This window comes from Anabrus simplex, chromosome 1, assembly GCF_040414725.1.
Source record: "Anabrus simplex isolate iqAnaSimp1 chromosome 1, ASM4041472v1, whole genome shotgun sequence".
NCBI classification, from domain to species: Eukaryota; Metazoa; Arthropoda; class Insecta; order Orthoptera; family Tettigoniidae; genus Anabrus; species Anabrus simplex.
Window position 1 is genome coordinate 1,367,806,682 of NC_090265.1, and position 18,592 is coordinate 1,367,825,273.

Below are 18,592 nucleotides of genomic sequence, written 5' to 3' on the forward strand. Positions count from 1 at the left end.
ATGGATCCCCGGCTCGATTCCCGTCCGCGTCAGAGATTTTAATCACGTTTGATTAATTCTTCTTTTGTTTGGCCCAACACTCTCCTCTTCATATTCCATTCACCACACTACAAACCACCACAGAAACACGCTATATACCGGGTGAGTTGGCCGTGCGCGTAGAGGCGCGCGGCTGTGAGCTTGCATCCGGGAGATAGTAGGTTCGAATCCCACTATCGGCAGCCCTGAAAATGGTTTTCCGTGGTTTCCCATTTTCACACCAGGCAAATGCTGGGGCTGTACCTTAATTAAGGCCACGGCCGCTTCCTTCCAACTCCTAGGCCTTTCCTATCCCATCGTCGCCATAAGACCTATCTGTGTCGGCGCGACGTAAAGCCCCTAGCAAAAAAAAAAAAAACAACACGCTATAGTGATTACATCCCTCTGCATAGAGTTGGAGTCAGGAAGGGCATCCGTCCATAAAACAGAGCCAAATCCACATGTGCGACGCAGTGACAGGCGGACGTGTTGCCCCCTATACTGCCGGGCCGGACATACGAGTGACATACTCAAATAACTATGAAAGTAGAAGGTTTATTAATGTGCAGTCTTTTTGGGGCTCCATTGTAGAACTCTGTCATTCAAGGCTACTTCTTTTAGCCTACGCACTTTACAATGAATTTCTGACGTTCTGAACCACTTGGTTGTAGACGTGGTCAATGGAGAGGTAGAATATTGAGCCGAAAGGCTGTTGTTAGACCTTGAGAAGCTGACTTGTTCTGCCTACAGGTAAAAGTCATAGCCAATGAGCATTGCCTGCTATCCATAGTCTGTCCTCCAATATGATCGCATGATGAGTCATAACTATCAACACCCTTTAGGTTTTTATTAACGTTTACTGTCGGTGTCCACAGCTTCATCTATGGTGATCTGATATATCACAAGCAGTATTGGTGAGTGGCATGAAGTAACATAAAGTTGTACACTCTATGCAAGTTCCTTTTTTCATGATAATTATAACTTGCGATCTCGATGTTTACTGCAGTAAGTTTTAAAGCTATGTTAAACTGTAGGGATGCTGTTTATTTCTCTGTTTTTGGAGAAGACAAATGCTGAGATGATGCATGTCCATGGTGTAAATTGATTCGACGCAATGGTTCACGGATTTAATAATAAATCGTTGCCATAAGACCTGCCTGTGTCGGTGCGACGCAAAGCATCTTGAAAAAGTAAACAATAAAAAAAGTAACTAAATAATTCTAGATAATAATATTGGTAACGGTTTGACGTCAAATAACGACGATGCGATGAGAAACTACAAGGCCTTATCTTTAATTGGGAGTGAAAATGGGAAACCACGGAAAGCTATATTCATGTATGACAAGCTACACGTAGCCAAATATGTTGGTGTAATTATTATGCCCGGTTCCATGGCTAGCATGGTTACGATGCTGGCCGTTGGTCTAAGGGGTCTCGGGTTTGTTTCTCGGTCGGTTTGCGTATGTTATATTCATTAGTTAATTCCTATGGCTCGAGAGCTGGGTGTTCATGTCGTATTTAGCATTAGAATTCATCCTAGAATTCATCCATCCTCGCAGACGCGCAAGTCACGTATACGACGTTAGTACCTGCACCTGGGGCCACTCCGGACCTTACAGGGCATTTAATTTTTTCTTCATCTTCATCATCTTCTTCCTCTTAGAATAGCCCTTTTGAGGCTGCGATAAATCAACTTTAGTTACTTTTCTTTGCATTTAACTTTCTTCGTTTCCAAAGTTCCTTCATTTTCCGAGAATGTTGTTCCTTTTCCTTTTGAGTCCATCTTCTTTCAGGTGTTAATTTCTTTCTCTCCTGAAACCCTGCCTTTCTTGTTACTTCTCTGAAACGTGTTCTGTTTTCTGTCGTATCTATTTTAATTCCAGCGTTTTTCATATCCTTTTCAATTTCAATGAACCACGTTGCCTTGGATTTGTAACTGTTCAATAAGTTGAAGATTTGTTTAGTTAGGCTCTTGTTATTCATTCTATAAATGTGTACAAAAACTGGAGTCTCCTTTTTCTCATTACAGCCGTAAGTTTTTCAACTTTGATCGTAGTCTAAAATGGGCATTGTTGTTTCTTATAGGTCCCAGTATTTTTCTCAAAATTCTTCTTTCAACTTTTTACAATTTTTCAAGATCCCCAATTATTGTAAGTTTAAGAGTTTTTGCTGCATATAAAATTTCTGGCCGGGCCACTGTTTGACAATGTCTTAATTTCAAGTTCCAGGATAGAGATATCTTATTGTATATATTTTTGTCATATGAAACATCCTTTCCAATTTGTTTACCATTATATCTATAACTACCTTTTCTTTTGTGTTGATTGTTATCCATTCTCCCAGATATTTAAAACGACCTGTCCGATATATTATGTTATTGTTAATGGTGATATTTTGAGGGGCATTAATGATGTTTGTCATAAATTTTGTTTTTTAAATGATATTTGCAATCCTATTCTTGTCACTTGTTTCTGTAATTCTTGTATTTGTTCTTGAGCATTATCTAATGAGTCTGTAATTAACGCCATGTCATCTTCGAAAGCTAAGCAATCTATAATGATTTTATTTGGATTTCTTCCTAGTTGAACACCTTTAATATTGATGGCTTTCCTCCACTCTTGAACTACCTTCTCTAATGCACAATTGAAGAGCAGAAGTGACAACCCAATCACCCTGTCGTACACCTGATCCTATTTTAAATGGTTTTGAGAGTTCTCGCAAACAAATTACTTTGGATGTTGTTTTTGTTAATGTTAATTATTTCAGTTGTTTCACTATCCAGCCCAAATTCCTTTAAAATATTAAATAGAGTATTTGTATTAACTGAATCATAGGCCTTTTTAAAGTCTACAAATGTGATTACAAATTTAGGTTTTCTGATCTTCCTCATAGCTATTATGTTCTTTAGATTTAAAATTTGTTCTGAACATGACCTTCCCTTTCTAAATCCTGCTTGATACTCTCCTAATTGTGGGTCTAGTATTGCTTCAATTCTTTTAAAGAGTGCCTTGGACAAAATCTTATATGTAATTAGTAAAAGGGACATTGCCTTATAGTTGTTAGGGTGTGATTTAATCCCCTTTTTGTACAGTGGATGTGTTCATGTTTATGTCCATCCTGCTAGTGAAGTGCCTATTGCCCAGATTTCTTCGATGATTTATATTAAACAATGCATCATATTGTCACTACAGTATTTTCACAATTCAGCAACTATATTATCTTCCCCAGGTGCTTTATTTTATTTTTTCCTTTATATTTCTTTGATTTCCTCTTTGTTGGTGGTTTTAAGTCTGGTTGTATTGTTGTATTATAAAAATTAAATTTCTCTTCTGGTGGATCGCTGTTATATGGTTCTTCGAAGTGTTGTAACTGTTCAACCCCTCATCAAAACACTTGGGGAGATGAAAGTTATTATCTTGGGATACATGTATATCTAATAAACTATTTGTGGCTTGCCCGCAAATTGCCACGCAAATAGAAACAATTAACATTCCATGGTTTCCCATTTCTCTATGTGATGTTTGGGTGCCAGGGTTACAGTTTTAAACAAAACTGTAAACCAGAATTTATATTTACTAGCATAGAGACTTATACTTAAATCACAGGGGTAGGATTTTAAATAATTAACCATTAAGTATCGCTTAAGAAAGAAAATTAACGCAATATAAAATACAAATGAATTTATTATACAAAAAAATGAGATGAATCGGAAAAGTTCCTTAAAGCGTGGAGGAATTTATAATTTACTTTACTGAATTGACCAATTGCTTGCTTTATCTAATTGAAGCTCACCAATTGCAGCTTCCGTTGAAATCATCTGGTTTCCGTGGTTACTCGTTCTCTTTTTCTCGATGTAGAATTTGCTCCATGGGCATCCTTCCTTCCTTCTCTGATGTAGTATGGGCTATCTGGACTAACACTCCCTAATTGCCTAGTCTTTAAATTAGACATTGGCCCTATACTTGTAAAAACTGATCAGCGTTGATCGTATGAGGAGAAAATTCAGAGATATGAATTTTTCCATATTAGTAGAAATCTCAATCCAACTGAGCTATACTATTTATACGGTACAGACGTGTACCAAATTCCATAGACTTCAACTAAACATAGTTCTTCGTCCAGAAGATTTACTGAATATAACACAAGCCGTAAGCTTGTTTCGTCTCACGCAGATCCGATAACATTACCGCACCTAAGTACTGTATCGAAGCGATAACACATTGTACAAAAATAACTATGTCGCGGAGCGACCACACACTGTTTCAAAAATCAAATAACGTCGTTCAAAGTAGTTCACAGTAGAAGTAGTAGTGATGGTGTATCCGTAAGTATCTCGCTCCGCACTTGATAATATCACCGGGCTCCCCCACTCTAGGTAACAGCTTCATCTCAGATCTCAATATAACGAGACATCTGATTCGTAGATCGCATTATCATCTCCCCTTCTCTTCTTCCTTGTCGAGTCCAGTAGGCGTGGCGATGATGTACTCTGCTGGTATGCAAGCCTCGCGCGCGGGTCGCTGTTTACTGCCTTCGCCAAACCCATGAGTCACGCAAAATCCCAGCTTTAAGAATAAATTTCCGTATACACAAATATGAGATGAAATGAAAACAACTATGTCTCAACATATTGACCGTATTTACAACATAATGAATTCCTATCCTACATAATATAAAAATTTAAATAATAAAACGATGTTATCATATATACAAGATGATTCCAAAAGGCCTTGATTACAAATGATTGACGTTGAATAAATATGTTATTACGAATAATTGCCGATGGCGGATAAACTTGATATCAAATGATATCGCGTAAAATGATATATTAAATTAGTAGGGCTGGAGAACCCTGGACGGTTACAATGTTTTGCAAGTATCCTACAATTTTCTGTTATTATAACCAATTCTCTATGTTACTGGATCTCTGAAATGTAAACTCGGTTGTGTGTATTTCCTTACGATGTTTTAAATGCTTTGTAGAAGTCTCTTGACTTGTTCTGTTTGGAGTCTAATTCCATTGTTGTTAGTTGGCCTTTCATATGTTGTATTTTGAACATTTTGAGGCCTTTTGATGCAAGCTTCCTGTCTTATATGGAGTTGCTTCTAATTTTATAATTTTTGTTTGCATTCCATATGTTCCAAGCTCGTTGTCTTTTTAGAATTAATTGATCAGATTCATAATTCCACCAAGCATGTTTCCATTTATTATTAAGAAGAATAGTTTCTTCTCCTGTCTGCAATACGTCCTTTTGAAGTTGTACCTATATTTTAGGTGTCCTTTTTCCAAGAGTATTTTGAAAACATTTTCTTTGGCTAGCTTTCGCACGTCAAACATTTTACGTTGATATTGATTCTTTTTCTACTTCTTTGTTTAATTTTGAATTTAATGATTGACAGCTAGTGGTGTGAGTTCAAACTGGTACTCTTAGCAACCTTTACATTAAATATCTCTGACGCAGACTGTCTACTTATGGCGACATGGTCAAGTTGTTTCTCACCACATATTGGATTTGGGGAGACCAATTTAGTCTGTTTTCTAGGGAGGTTTCAGGACAATATTATGTTCTCTGCATAGACTAATGAGTCTTTCTCAATTAGCATTTGATCTTCGAGGAGTAGGGAATTTACCTACTGTAGACCGAAGACAACGTTCTTTGCCGATTTGAGCATTAAAATTTCCAAGCAATGTTATTGTGTTTTTGGATGGAATTTGTTGTAAGGTGTTTGAAACTTCTTGCCAAATGTTTCCGTTTGTTCTTTCAGGGTTTTATTTTTTTTTCATTTGCAGGTGCATGTACATTTATTCGTTGATTTAAAGGTTAGCGTGGAAAGACTTTCATTAGCAGATTTAAACTTCATAATAGGATTTAGTATATTTTTGTTTACAATAAAACTGTCCGGCTCCATGGCTAAATGGTTAGCATGCTGGCCTTTGGTCACAAGGGTCGCGGGTTCGATTCCCGGCAGGGTCGGGAATTTTAACCACCATTGGTTAATTTCACTGGCACGGGGGCTGGGTGTATGTGTCGTCTTCATTATCATCATCATTTCATCCTCATCATGACGCCCAGATCGCCTACGGGAGTCAAATCAAAAGACCTGCACGTGGCGAGCCTAACGTGTCCTCGGACACTCCCGGCACTAAAAGCAATACGACATTTCATTTCTTTACAATAAAACTTATTTCAAATTGAGGTACATTCTTCATAACTCTTTTTCCTGGTTTTCCCTTAAATATCCTGAATCCTTCTGAATCAAAGTGATTTCCATCAGTAGGCCTACATCTTGTTTCTTGAAGTGCTGTTATCAAAATGTTTCTAGCTCTTAGAAAATCTGTCAATGTTTTAAGTTTTCCTGTCTTTAAAAGAGAGTTCACATGAAAAGTAGCCAAGTAATTTATGTTTCTGTGCCTAATTTTGTATGACTGTTGCTTAAGGCAGGTTTCAGGATGCTCCGACTCATCTTTTGCACAATGTTGTGGGCCCCCAGCATCCGAATGCCCACTTTTCATTTCCTTGGGAATGGGAGATTGGTTCCCTGGGATAAGTCACTTACAAAGTGCATATCCATAGTTGATTGTTTGATGGGTTAAGGAACAAGTCTCCTAAAAGTTCTGCTCGAGGTGGTTAGCTCCCCGTAAAGATTTTCAGCCGCACCTCTGGTGAACATACGCTGACCATTTAACCTCTTGCTTCAAGTCAGACGCGAAATGGATTTTGCTTTTATAGCTGTCTCTTCCGCTAATTCTGCCGTACCGAGATCCATTCCTTCCCCCTTCACTACCATTCACATTAGCGCTCTCCATATTTATAACCCCTGGAAGGAGGGTGTCTCAGTATTTTAAAGGTCCCAAGAATTGGGCTACCTGTTGGTCCGCGGTTCCTAAGACCATCCCAGCAGAAGAGCTAGCAACCCCCTATCAGCCGCCTGGGGACGGACTCTGAAGAGGTCAGGTTCTCCTATGACTTACTGGAAGTTAACCCCACCCATAGAAGCTGGGGTTATTATTATTATTATTATTATTATTATTATTATTATTATTATTATTAGCAAATGTACCCGTGCTTCGCTACGGTATTCGACAATATATATGGATATTGAAGTAAGTTACTTTTCAGGCAGTGAATAATAGTTTTTAAATTGCACGTCTCTCTTAGCGTTATCCAGGAACAGCAGGAGGAGGTTCCCATACGTTGTTTCCAATGTAAAATGCTAGTTGCGGAGTTGTGATGATAACGACAGGCTCACTTGCCTACTGCCATTCACAATCGACTTGGGATGTTTTCATTAAAACAGAAGGCCCCCTTCTCTACTAGTTTTCGTTACTATGGCAGACCCCTTTCCTACTTCCAGACACAATTGGGTAAGAGAGTTTTGAAGAAAATTGAATGCTCCCTTGCCTTCTGCCAATAAAATCGGGAAGGGAATTATTCATTAAAATAGGAGCCCCACCTTACTAATGCCAGTTACACAGGAGTTGGAGAAAAAACCCATTCCTACTGCCAGTCAAAGTCGACATGGGGAGTATTGATTACAATACCACACGCCCTCCTGCTGACAGTCACTATCGATTCGTAAAGTATTAAGTATAACGGCAGACACAACCCTTCTAAATAGCTACAAATTGACTTCAATGAATATATAGATCGACATACGAAAGTACATGCGTTTTTACACATTGCAGACCTTCATATACAGATTAACTGCTGCTAAACAGTACGTTATACCGACAAACCGATTGCTCATTAGGACACCTCTTTTAGCGGCCTAATGGTTGATCATATGACACCTTCTCGTATCTCCTCTATTTATTGGGGTTATGTTGAGTTAGAAACTTTGAATAGGGAGAAATCTGGGTAAGGTTTTCACACACTGCATTACTTTTCGTATACTTACATGAAAGCTAGAAACATAGAATCTGGCTCACACATGTCTATTAGGAGGGTCAATATTCGTGCCGAATTTGACGATTCCTTCTTTTCTATAAGTGTGCCAAAGTATAAAATAAACTTGTAAAATGTACAAAATTTACGTAAAATCGAGACATGCTGATTTTCATGACGTATAACGGATAGATATACGACAAAATGTCACGGGTCCCATGTAGATCGCTTCATGCTGTGTTCGATTGCGCCATCCGTTTTGTGATACGTCTTACCGTTTAGCCACGAAATACATCCATATTGCGATATTTTCCGGGGGTAAAAAGTGAAAATTTTAAACATCATGGAATTATTCAGCCGGTTACAGGCTAAAACCTATAATTTGGAAAAATTTCAATTTTCTAGCTCGTCTGTTAGGTTGTGCCACCATGTTGATATTTATTTTGCTATTTGCTTTACGTCGCACCGACACAGATATGTTTTATGGCGACGATGGGATAGGAAAGGCGTAGGAATTGGAAGGAAGCGGTCGTGGCCTTAATTAATGTACAGCCCCGGCATTTGCCTGGTGTGAAAATGGGAAAGCACGGAGAAACATCTTCAGGGCTGCCGACAGTGGGGCTCGAACCCACCATCCCCGATTACTGGATACTGGCCGCACTTAAGCGACTGCAGCTATCGAGCTCGGTTATCTTGATTTTGGGGAGAGTGATTAATAAGAGGTATTTCAGGAGACGAAAGCTAAAATATATGCAGATGGTCATTATTACAAATGAAACGGATAAATGTATGAAAATTTCGCCAAAGTAGTCAATATACAGGCACACGGTCGTTACGATTTTATTTATATAGATAACTAAATAAAAATATTTCAATTCGGGAGATAGTAGGTTCGACCCCACTGTCGGCAGCCCTGAAAATGGTTTTCCGTGGTTTCCCATTTTCACACCAGGCAAATGCTGGGGCTGTACCTTAATTAAGGCCACGGCCGCTTCCTTCCAACTTATAGCCCTCCCTTGTCCCATCGTCGCCATAAGACCTATCTGTGTCAGTGTGACGTAAAGCAACTAGCAAAAAAAATATATATATTTCAACCCCTTTTTTCACTTCTCATCAAGATCTGGCCTCATAAGTGGATTTTACGAAAACAAAAAATACTTGTTTCCTTATTTTAAAAGAAGATTCCAAGTACAAACTTTCACGTCTGCAACATCTTCAGTTTTTGAGATATCAGTATCCCAATTAAAAACTTCAACCCAGTTTTCAGCCTCCGTTAAATGGTTCTTCCGGAAAGAAAAATATACCTGTTTCTTTATTTTTAAAATAGATTAATGATACCAGTTTTCACGTCTGTAACATGTCAAGTTTTTAGATATACTGTAGATATTCTCGTTTTAAAAATTCACCAAAATTTTCACCTTCTCATAAGTGGATTTTCTGGATGAAATGATGCGTGTTTCTTTACTTTTACAGGAGATTCCAAATAAAATTTTCACGTCTGTAGAATATTACAATTTTAGATATACACTGACTGACAGAGCAAATGCAACACCAAGAAGGAGTGGTTCGAAAGGGATGAAAGTTGGGGAAAAAACAGAGACGGCACGGACGAATAATTGATGTTTATTTCAAACCGATATGCAGGTTACACAATGCGCACGGCATCGACTCAGTAGGATGTAGGACCACCGCGAGCGGCGATGCACGCAGAAACACGTCGAGGTACAGAGTCAATAAGAGTGCGGATGGTGTCCTGAGGGATGGTTCTCCATTCTCTGTCAACCATTTGCCACAGTTGGTCGGCCGTACGAGGCTGGGGCAGAGTTTGCAAACGGCGTCCAATGAGATCCCACACGTGTTCGATTGGCGAGAGATCCGGAGAGTACGCTGGCCACGGAAGCATCTGTACACCTCGTAGAGCCTGTTGGGAGATGCGAGCAGTGTGTGGGCGGGCATTATCCTGCTGAAACAGAGCATTGGGCAGCCCCTGAAGGTACGGGAGTGCCACCGGCCGCAGCACATGCTGCACGTAGCGGTGGGCATTTAACGTGCCTTGAATACGCACTAGAGGTGACGTGGAATCATACGCAATAGCGCCCCAAACCATGATGCCGCGTTGTCTAGCGGTAGGGCGCTCCACAGTTACTGCCGGATTTGACCTTTCTCCACGCCGACGCCACACTCGTCTGCGGTGACTATCACTGACAGAACAGAAGCGTGACTCATCGGAGAACACGACGTTCCGCCATTCCCTCATCCAAGTCGCTCTAGCCCGGAATCATGCCAGGCGTGCACGTCTATGCTGTGGAGTCAATGGTAGTCTTCTGAGCGGACACCGGGAGTGCAGGCCTCCTTCAACCAATCGACGGGAAATTGTTCTGGTCGATATTGGAACCGCCAGGGTGTCTTGCACATGCTGAAGAATGGCGGTTGACGTGGCGTGCGTGGCTGCCACCGCTTGGCGGCGGATGCGCCGATCCTCGCGTGCTGACGTCACTCGGGCTGCGCCTGGACCCCTCGCACGTGCCACATGTCCCTGCGCCAACCATCTTCGCCACAGGCGCTGCACCGTGGACACATCCCTATGGGTATCGGCTGCGATTTGACGAAGCGACCAACCTGCCCTTCTCAGCCCGATCACCATACCCCTCGTAAAGTCGTCTGTCTGCTGGAAATGCCTCCGTTGACGGCGGCCTGGCATTCTTAGCTATACACGTGTCCTGTGGCACACGACAACACGTTCTACAATGACTGTCGGCTGAGAAATCACGGTACGAAGTGGGCCATTCGCCAACGCTGTGTCCCATTTATCGTTCGCTACGTGCGCAGCACAGCGGCGCATTTCACATCATGAGCATACCTCAGTGACGTCAGTCTACCCTGCAATTGGCATAAAGTTCTGACCACTCCCTCTTGGTGTTGCATTTGCTCTGTCAGTCAGTGTACTATAGACATACTCATTGTAAAAATTAGCCCATTTTTACTCATATTCACCCCCACGTTAAGTGGATTTACCGAGAGAAAAACGTATTATTTTATTTTTAAATGATTTTCCAAATACTAATTTTGATGTCTGTAACGTCTTCAAGTTTTGAAATATAAGTATCCACATAAAAGTTATTCAACACATTTTTCACTATTTTTCAACCCCTTAAGGGAATTTTCTCTTAAAACCAAAAAATACATGTTCCTTTATTTTTGAAGTATATTCCAAACACCAAATTTCACGTCTGTAAACTGTTAAGTTTTTGAGATATAGATGTACTCTTTTAAACAGACCACACCCCTTTTCATACACTTAGCGGCGAAATATCCAAACGAATTCCTTAGTGAGCACCTACACTGCAATGTAAATGTATCTGGGCGTTGATTTAGAGTCAGTAGGAGTTATCCTTTTATATAGAAAGACTAGCAAGATACCCGTGCTTCGCTACGGTATTATACTGAAATTTATAATTGAATGCTTATTGTTTTAGATATATAATCCGCCGAAATTCGCGATCTGACTCGTTTTCTGCGAGAATCCACCAAAATTCCCGATCTGACTCGTTTTCTATTATTTTACAGCACGTTTCCTCCCATTTTTCAACCTTCCTTTCCAGCAATCGATTTCGTACTTCCCGGGCTAGGCTCAGGTATTCCTCCTGGTCAGTTGGGTCCGTAAATCTTTGCTATCCTTTCCCTTAATCATTTTTAATATGGATAAAATCCTTCAGGAGATCCGGCGTGGTGTCATATTGGGTGCCTTGGCGGCACTGAACCCGCGGCCGGACTGCATTTTTAGTCATTACCCGTCCAGGAGCCGTTACCAGCGCGGTCCGCACATTTGACGACGGTCCGGAACATTATTATTATTATTATTATTATTATTATTATTATTATTATTATTATTATTATTATTATTATTATTATTACTATTATGTGTTGCTGGAATGGCTGATGACAGGGAAAACCGGAGTATCCGGAGAAAACCTGTCCCGCCTCCGTTTTGTCCAGCACGAATGTCACATGGAGTGACCGGGATTTGAACCACGGAACCCAGCTGTGAGAGGCCGGCGCCCTGCCGCCTTAGCAACGGAGGATCCTTATAAGTACATTAATAACATCAATTGGTCTCACCTCCTTCTACACCCCACCGCCGTTAAGTTTATTTACCGCCACCCACCCCCCCAAAAAAATAATTAAAAGAAGGCTTGTTTCTTTATGTTTAAGGGAGATTCCAAACACCAATGTTCACGTCTATTACCTTCAGTTTTGAGATATAAGTATCCCCATAAAAGTAATTTACTTTTTTCACTTCATTTCACACTACTCCCCCCCCCCCCCTAAGTGAACTTTCACGCAAAAAATACTCGTTTCTTTAATAGTAAAGGATCTTCTAAATACCAATTAGCACGACTCTAACTTCTTCAGTTTTTGATTTATGTGTCCTCATGAAAGGAATTCAACTCCTTTACACTCCCGCCCTCCAAGATGGTTTCCCGCCCAAAACGCGGTTTTTTTGTTGTTTTTTTGTTTTTAAAGGAGATCCAAATACGAATTTTCACGTCTGAAACAACTTTAGTTTTTACTAGCGAATGTACCCGTGCTTCGCTACGGTATTCTACATTGTATTCGAATATCGAAGTAAATAGTGTACATGCAGTAAATAAGATAGTTTTAAAATTGCATGTCTCTTAGCGTTATCCGAGAAAGAGCATGGGGAGGTCCCCGTACGTTTCCAATGTAAAGTGTTTGTTACGGATTTGTGATATAACGGCAGGCTCACTTGCCTGCTGGCATTCACAATCAGGTTGGGAAGTTTACATTATAATTGCAGGCCCCATTGCCTACTATGCGGACAGAATCGATTTGGGGAGTTTTCGTTAAAATGGCAGCCCCCCTTTCCTACCTCCAGACAGATTACAGTTTTTATTATAATGGCAGGCAATTACCCTACTATCACTCGAAATTGAGTTGTGCAGTTATCATTATAATGACAGGCCCCTTTTCCTACTGCCAGCCAGCGTACTGCCAGTCACACCAAGTTGGTGAGTTTCCATCAAAATAGCAGGCCACTATGCCTAATGCCAGTCACATTTTAGATGAGTACATTTCTTTATAATGGCGGGCACCCTTGCCTACTGCCAAACACAATCGGGTAGGGGAGTTTTAAACAAAACTGCATGCTCACTTACCTTCTGCAAGTCAAATCGAGAAGGGAACTATTCATTACAATTGTAGACCTTCCTTACTAATGACAGTTACACAGGAGTTGGAGAAGGAACCCTTTCCTACTGCCAGTCAAAGTCGGTGTGGGGAGTACTGATTACAATAGCAGACCGACCCTTTCTCGATCGCTAAATCGACATCAGTGAATATATATAGATCGACATACGAAAGTATATGCGTGTTTACAATATTGAAGACCTTCATTTACAGATTAACTGCTACTAAACGTACGTCATATCGACAAAGGATTATACCATAAGACACGCCGGATTTAGTGGCCTAAATGGCTGGTCCAATGATATGTCATCTATTCTTGGGTCAGATTTAGAAACGTGGAACAGGGTAAAGGTTTTGTAGGGCGAGTTGGCCGTGCGCGTAGAGGCGCGCGGCTGTGAGCTTGCATCCGGGAGATAGTAGGTTCGAATCCCACTATCGGCAGCCCTGAAAATGGTTTTCCGTGGTTTCCCATTTTCACACCAGGCAAATGCTGGGGCTGTACCTTAATTAAGGCCACGGCCGCTTCCTTCCAACTCCTAGGCCTTTCCTATCCCATCGTCGCCATAAGACCTATCTGTGTCGGCGCGACGTAAAACCCCTAGCAAAAAAAAAAAAAAAAAAAAGGTTTTGTAAGATCATCTCACATTACATTACTTTTCGGATAATAATGTGACAGCTATATACATAGCATTTGGCTCACATATGGCTACTGAGTGGGCCAATTTTCGTGAAGAGTTTGATGATTCTGTATTTCATATAAGTAATTGAAAGTATGAATAATGCATGTGAAAATTCCAAATTCACTTAACATCGATTAATAGAGAAAAATCAAACGTAAAAGGGATACAGATACGGCATAAAGTCATAAGACCAAGGTTGTAGATCATTCCAAATTGAACGGAGATTGTGCAATCCGTTACGTGATAGGAATTTCCGAAGGTCTGCACCATCATTAAAATTGCCTGCATATTTCGATATTCTTCGGGGATAAAAAATGAAAAATTTAATGATATAGGATTTTTCATTCGTTACAGGCTAAAACGTATAATTTTGTCAAATTTCAATTATCTTCTTATTCTTCTGGCAGATTATGCCACAATGTGGATTTTGGGCGAGGCGGGTAAAAATTAGGACTTTCAGGAAATCAAAAATTATGGAGATTGTTATTATTACCCCTTAAACGGAAAGCTGTACGAAAATTTCGCCAAAATAGTCAGTGTAGAGGTACACAGTCTTTACGATTTGATTTATATAGATAAGGAATCTGCTTCATGTAAAACACCTTTTGGGCTATGTCCGCTGGACTTAACCTGCAAAAGTGACCATTCATGATATCTCCCTTATTAATCCTCCTGACGAAAAAATGCACATGAAAAAAAAGGTTTAGAGGTGGAATTCCATCAGGTTTGGTCGATTTCCAGTCAGGTTGGTCTTGTTCTGTATATATTGTGGAAGAGTAAAATCACCATTTCGGTTCCTTATAAACCGCCAGTCCATTCCGGAACATGAAATGTTATTTACGTTTAAAACCTACCTTTGGACAGGTGGATGCTAAATATAAATTTTGTTTCGAATGTCTTCAGTAGTTTTCAAGTTGTAAGGAATACGCTTTACACGCACCCGCTCGTGAGTTAAGTCCGATGGGACTTGTACAGAAAAACGGTCCTTTAATGATATCTCCCTTATTGATCCTCGTATCGAAATGATGCACATGAGAAAAAAAGGTTTAGACATTAATTTCTACCAAGGTAGGTAGACTTCCATAAACTTTTGTTGTGTATATTTTTTGGAAGTGCAAAATCACTGTTTCGGTTTCGTATAAACCCCCAGTTAGTTCAGGGATTTAGAAACAATATTTGCCCTGAAACCTATCAAGGACAGGTGTATTCTAAATACGAATCTTGGTGGAAATGCATCCAGTAGTTTCTAGCATTCACGTACATACGGCGTAATTAAGGAAGAAAATAATACAGTTAAGAATGTTGAAACTAATAGAAAATGGATTATAACTGAGGACAGCCGGATAACGACAAATAAATAAATGCCGTGAGTTATGGATATAATAAAGCGCTAACAGAGGAGAAATTTAGGTTCAGTGATTCTTAGGTAAACAAATATGAAGATGACTAATGGTGTTATTACTTAATCTATTCGAGGGCGGTTATAACCTCCAACGATATTCCGCCAATATCCCGCAGATGAGCCGATTGATGCCTCTCTTGCCATCTACCCAAGGAACAACCACGAATTTAAAAGCATGATGAGGAAAATGGCAATACGTTACTTCCCTACTGGCATGCAGTCAGAGACGTTGCCATGGTAACCTGTAGGTTCGTTGTCGGTCTGTCGGTCACTAAATGCAGAGCATGATACCAGCAGAAAATTGTAAATTTCTCCGTCATGTGAAGAGTAAGGTAAATTATGAACATAACGAAAGTTGTTTATAATGAAGAGACGTTTCACGTACGGTAAACGAAGTTTACAGAAAATCAATAGTATAAGAGAAAATAGAGGAAAACCACTGTGGTTTTCCTATAAACACTCCGTCTATTCAAAGATTTTAAAATTATATGCATATCGGAACCTTTCCTGGGATGAGTATACTCTAAATATGAAGTTTGGCTGAGATCTATCCAGCCGTTTCGACGTGATGGTGGGAAAACCACTCTGGTTTTCCTATAAACCCCCGTCTATTCAAGGATTTTAAAATGATATGCATATCTAAACCTTCCCCGGGATTAGTATACTCTAAATACAATGTTTGGTTGAGATCCATCCAGCCGTTTCGACGTGATGGTGGAAAAACCATTCTGATTTTCCTATAAACCCCCCATATATTCAAATATTTTAAAATGATATGCATATGGAAAACTTCCCCGCGATGAGTATCCTATAAATATGAAGTTTGGTTGAGATCTATCCAGCCGTTTCGACGTGATGGTGGAAAAACCATTCTGGTTTTCCTATAAACCCCCTGTCTATTCAAGGATTTTAAAATGATATGCATATCAAAACCTTCTCCGGGATGAGTATACCCTAAATATGAAGTTTGGTTGAGATCTATCCAGCCGTTTCGACGTGATGGTGGAACAGACAAACAGACAGACAAACAGAAACAATTTTATTTATATAGATTTTTACACTCGTTCTTCACCCCCTTTCCATCCCCGCCCAAAGGAGTCCTATGAGTGCCTTACACAACAGTATATTTTTTTCCCAGATATTAAGTCTTATTTGTACCTATTTTGGTTGACAGCTATGCCCAAACGTACATGCATAATCTAGCTGCTCTAGAATCCTGGAGCTGACGTTGCCATGGTTACGGCAGTTCATTTCTTTATCCGATTCCTAGAGCAGGGGTAGTGTGGTGCCAATATCTCCGTAACGGTTGGTTTTAGGGCCTTAAAACATGGTTTTCGGGCCCGTAGGGCTTACCGAGTTTTGTTCTTTGCGTCAAGAGGATTAAATTGAGCTTTGTCTCGTCCTTATACGACAAATTCGATATTTTGCCTATAATAGTATAAGAGAAAATGGAGGAAAACCGTTTTTCCTATAAAACCCCCGTCTTTTCAAAGATTTTAAAATGATATGCATATCGAAACCTTCCCCGGGGTCAGTATACCCTAAATATGAAGTTTGGTTGAGATCTATCCAGCCGTTTCGACGTGATGGTGGAACAGACAAACAGACAGACAAACAGACAAACAGAAACAATTTTATTTATATAGATTAGATGTATGTATTCTCATACAATTAAGCCAATTAATTTTTCAATTCTTTCACCCCCCCCCCATTCATTGGATTTTCCGAGAATACGTGTTTATTTACTTTTAAAGCAGATTGAAAATATCAAATTTCACGTTTTAACATCTTCATTTTTGATATATCAGTAGCCTAATTAAAAGAATTCAACACCATTTTCAGTCACTTTTACCCCCCTCCCCTCCACCCAAGTGATATTTCCGAAAACTAAAAATACACGTTTCTTTATGTTTAATAGAGAAAAAAATACCATTTTTCACTTCTGTAACATGTTAAGTTTTTTTAGATATACTGTAAAAATTCTCATTTTAAAATTTAACCCCTTTTGAGTTCCCCTTAAGTGGAGTTTCCAAAAACAAATCACCTATATTTCTTTACATTTACAGGAGATTCCAAACACCCACTTTTTACGTCTGTAACATTATCCGTTTCCAAGATATTCTGTAGATATAGTCTTTCAAAAAATTCACCCCAATTTGTCACTCCTGTTTAACCGCCATTAATTGGATTTTCCAAAAACTAAAAAATACGTGCTTCTTTACTTTTAAAGTAGATCCCAAATACCAATTTTCAGGTCTGTAATATCTTCAGGTTCTGAAATATAAGTAGCCTCGTTAAAGGCATTCAACCCATTATTCACCCTTTTACACCCTTCCTATTGGGATTTTCCGAAAACAAAAGAATACATGTTTCTTTATTTTTAAAGGAGATTCTAAATACCAATTTTTACATCTATAAACTTTAAAAGTTTTGAGATATAGATACACAAATTTTAAAAAATCACCCCCATTTCACCCCCCCCATTAATTGGATTTTCCAAAAACAAAAAATGATGTGTTTCTTTTTTAAAGGAGATCCCAAATACCAATTCTCAGGTCTGTAATATCTTCAGGTTCTGAAATATAAGTAGACTCATGAAAGGCATTCGACCCTTTCTTCAACCTTTTCCACCCTTCCTATTAGGATTTTCCGAAAACAAAATATACGTGTTTCTTTATTTTTAAAGGAGATTCTAAATACCAATTTTCACATCTATGACCTTTAAAAGTTTTGAGATATAGATACACTCATTTTAAAATATTACCCCCTTTTCATCCCCTCCCTTAATTGGATTTTCCAGAAACAAAATAATACGTGTTTCTTTATTTTTAAAGGAGATCCCAAACACTGATTTTCAGGTCTGTAATATCTTCAGTTTCTGAGATATAAGTAGTCTCATTAAAGGCATTCAACTCTTTTTCCACCCCTTTTCACTCCTCCTATTGCGATTTTCCGAAAACAAAAAAATACGTGTTTCTTTATTTTTAATGAAGATTCTAAATACCAGTTTTTACATCTGCAAACTTTAAAAGTTTGGAGATAGAGATTCACTCATTTTAAAAATTCACCCCCTTTTCACCCTCCCATTAATTGAATTTTCCAAAAACAAAAAAATACGTGTTTCTTTATTTTTAAAAGAGATCAAAAGTACCAATTTTCAGGTCTGTAATATCTTCAGTTTCTGAGATATAAGTACCGGTATCCTGATTGAAGGCATTCAACCCATTTTTCCCCATTTTCACAGTTTTTCACCCCTCCTATTGGGGTTTTCAGAAAACAAAAAAATACGTGTATCCTTATTTTAAAAGAAGATTCTAAATACCAATTTTTACATCTGTAAACTTTGAAAGTTTTGAGATATAGATACAATCTTTTTAAAATTTCACCCCCCTTTTCAC

The 18,592-nt window shown here is 39.2% G+C and overlaps 1 protein-coding gene across 1 annotated transcript in view; it reads left to right on the plus strand.

Moving 5' to 3' along the window:
- The first annotated feature begins 867 nt into the window (after positions 1–867).
- The window catches only part of LOC136859129 (uncharacterized), a 98,657-nt gene continuing 80,932 nt past the window's right edge, over positions 868–18,592 (plus strand). Inside the window, exon 1 of the mRNA XM_067138674.2 lies at positions 868–932. The gene's annotated coding sequence lies outside the window, so the exon portion shown is untranslated. The remainder of the gene's footprint in view (positions 933–18,592) is intronic.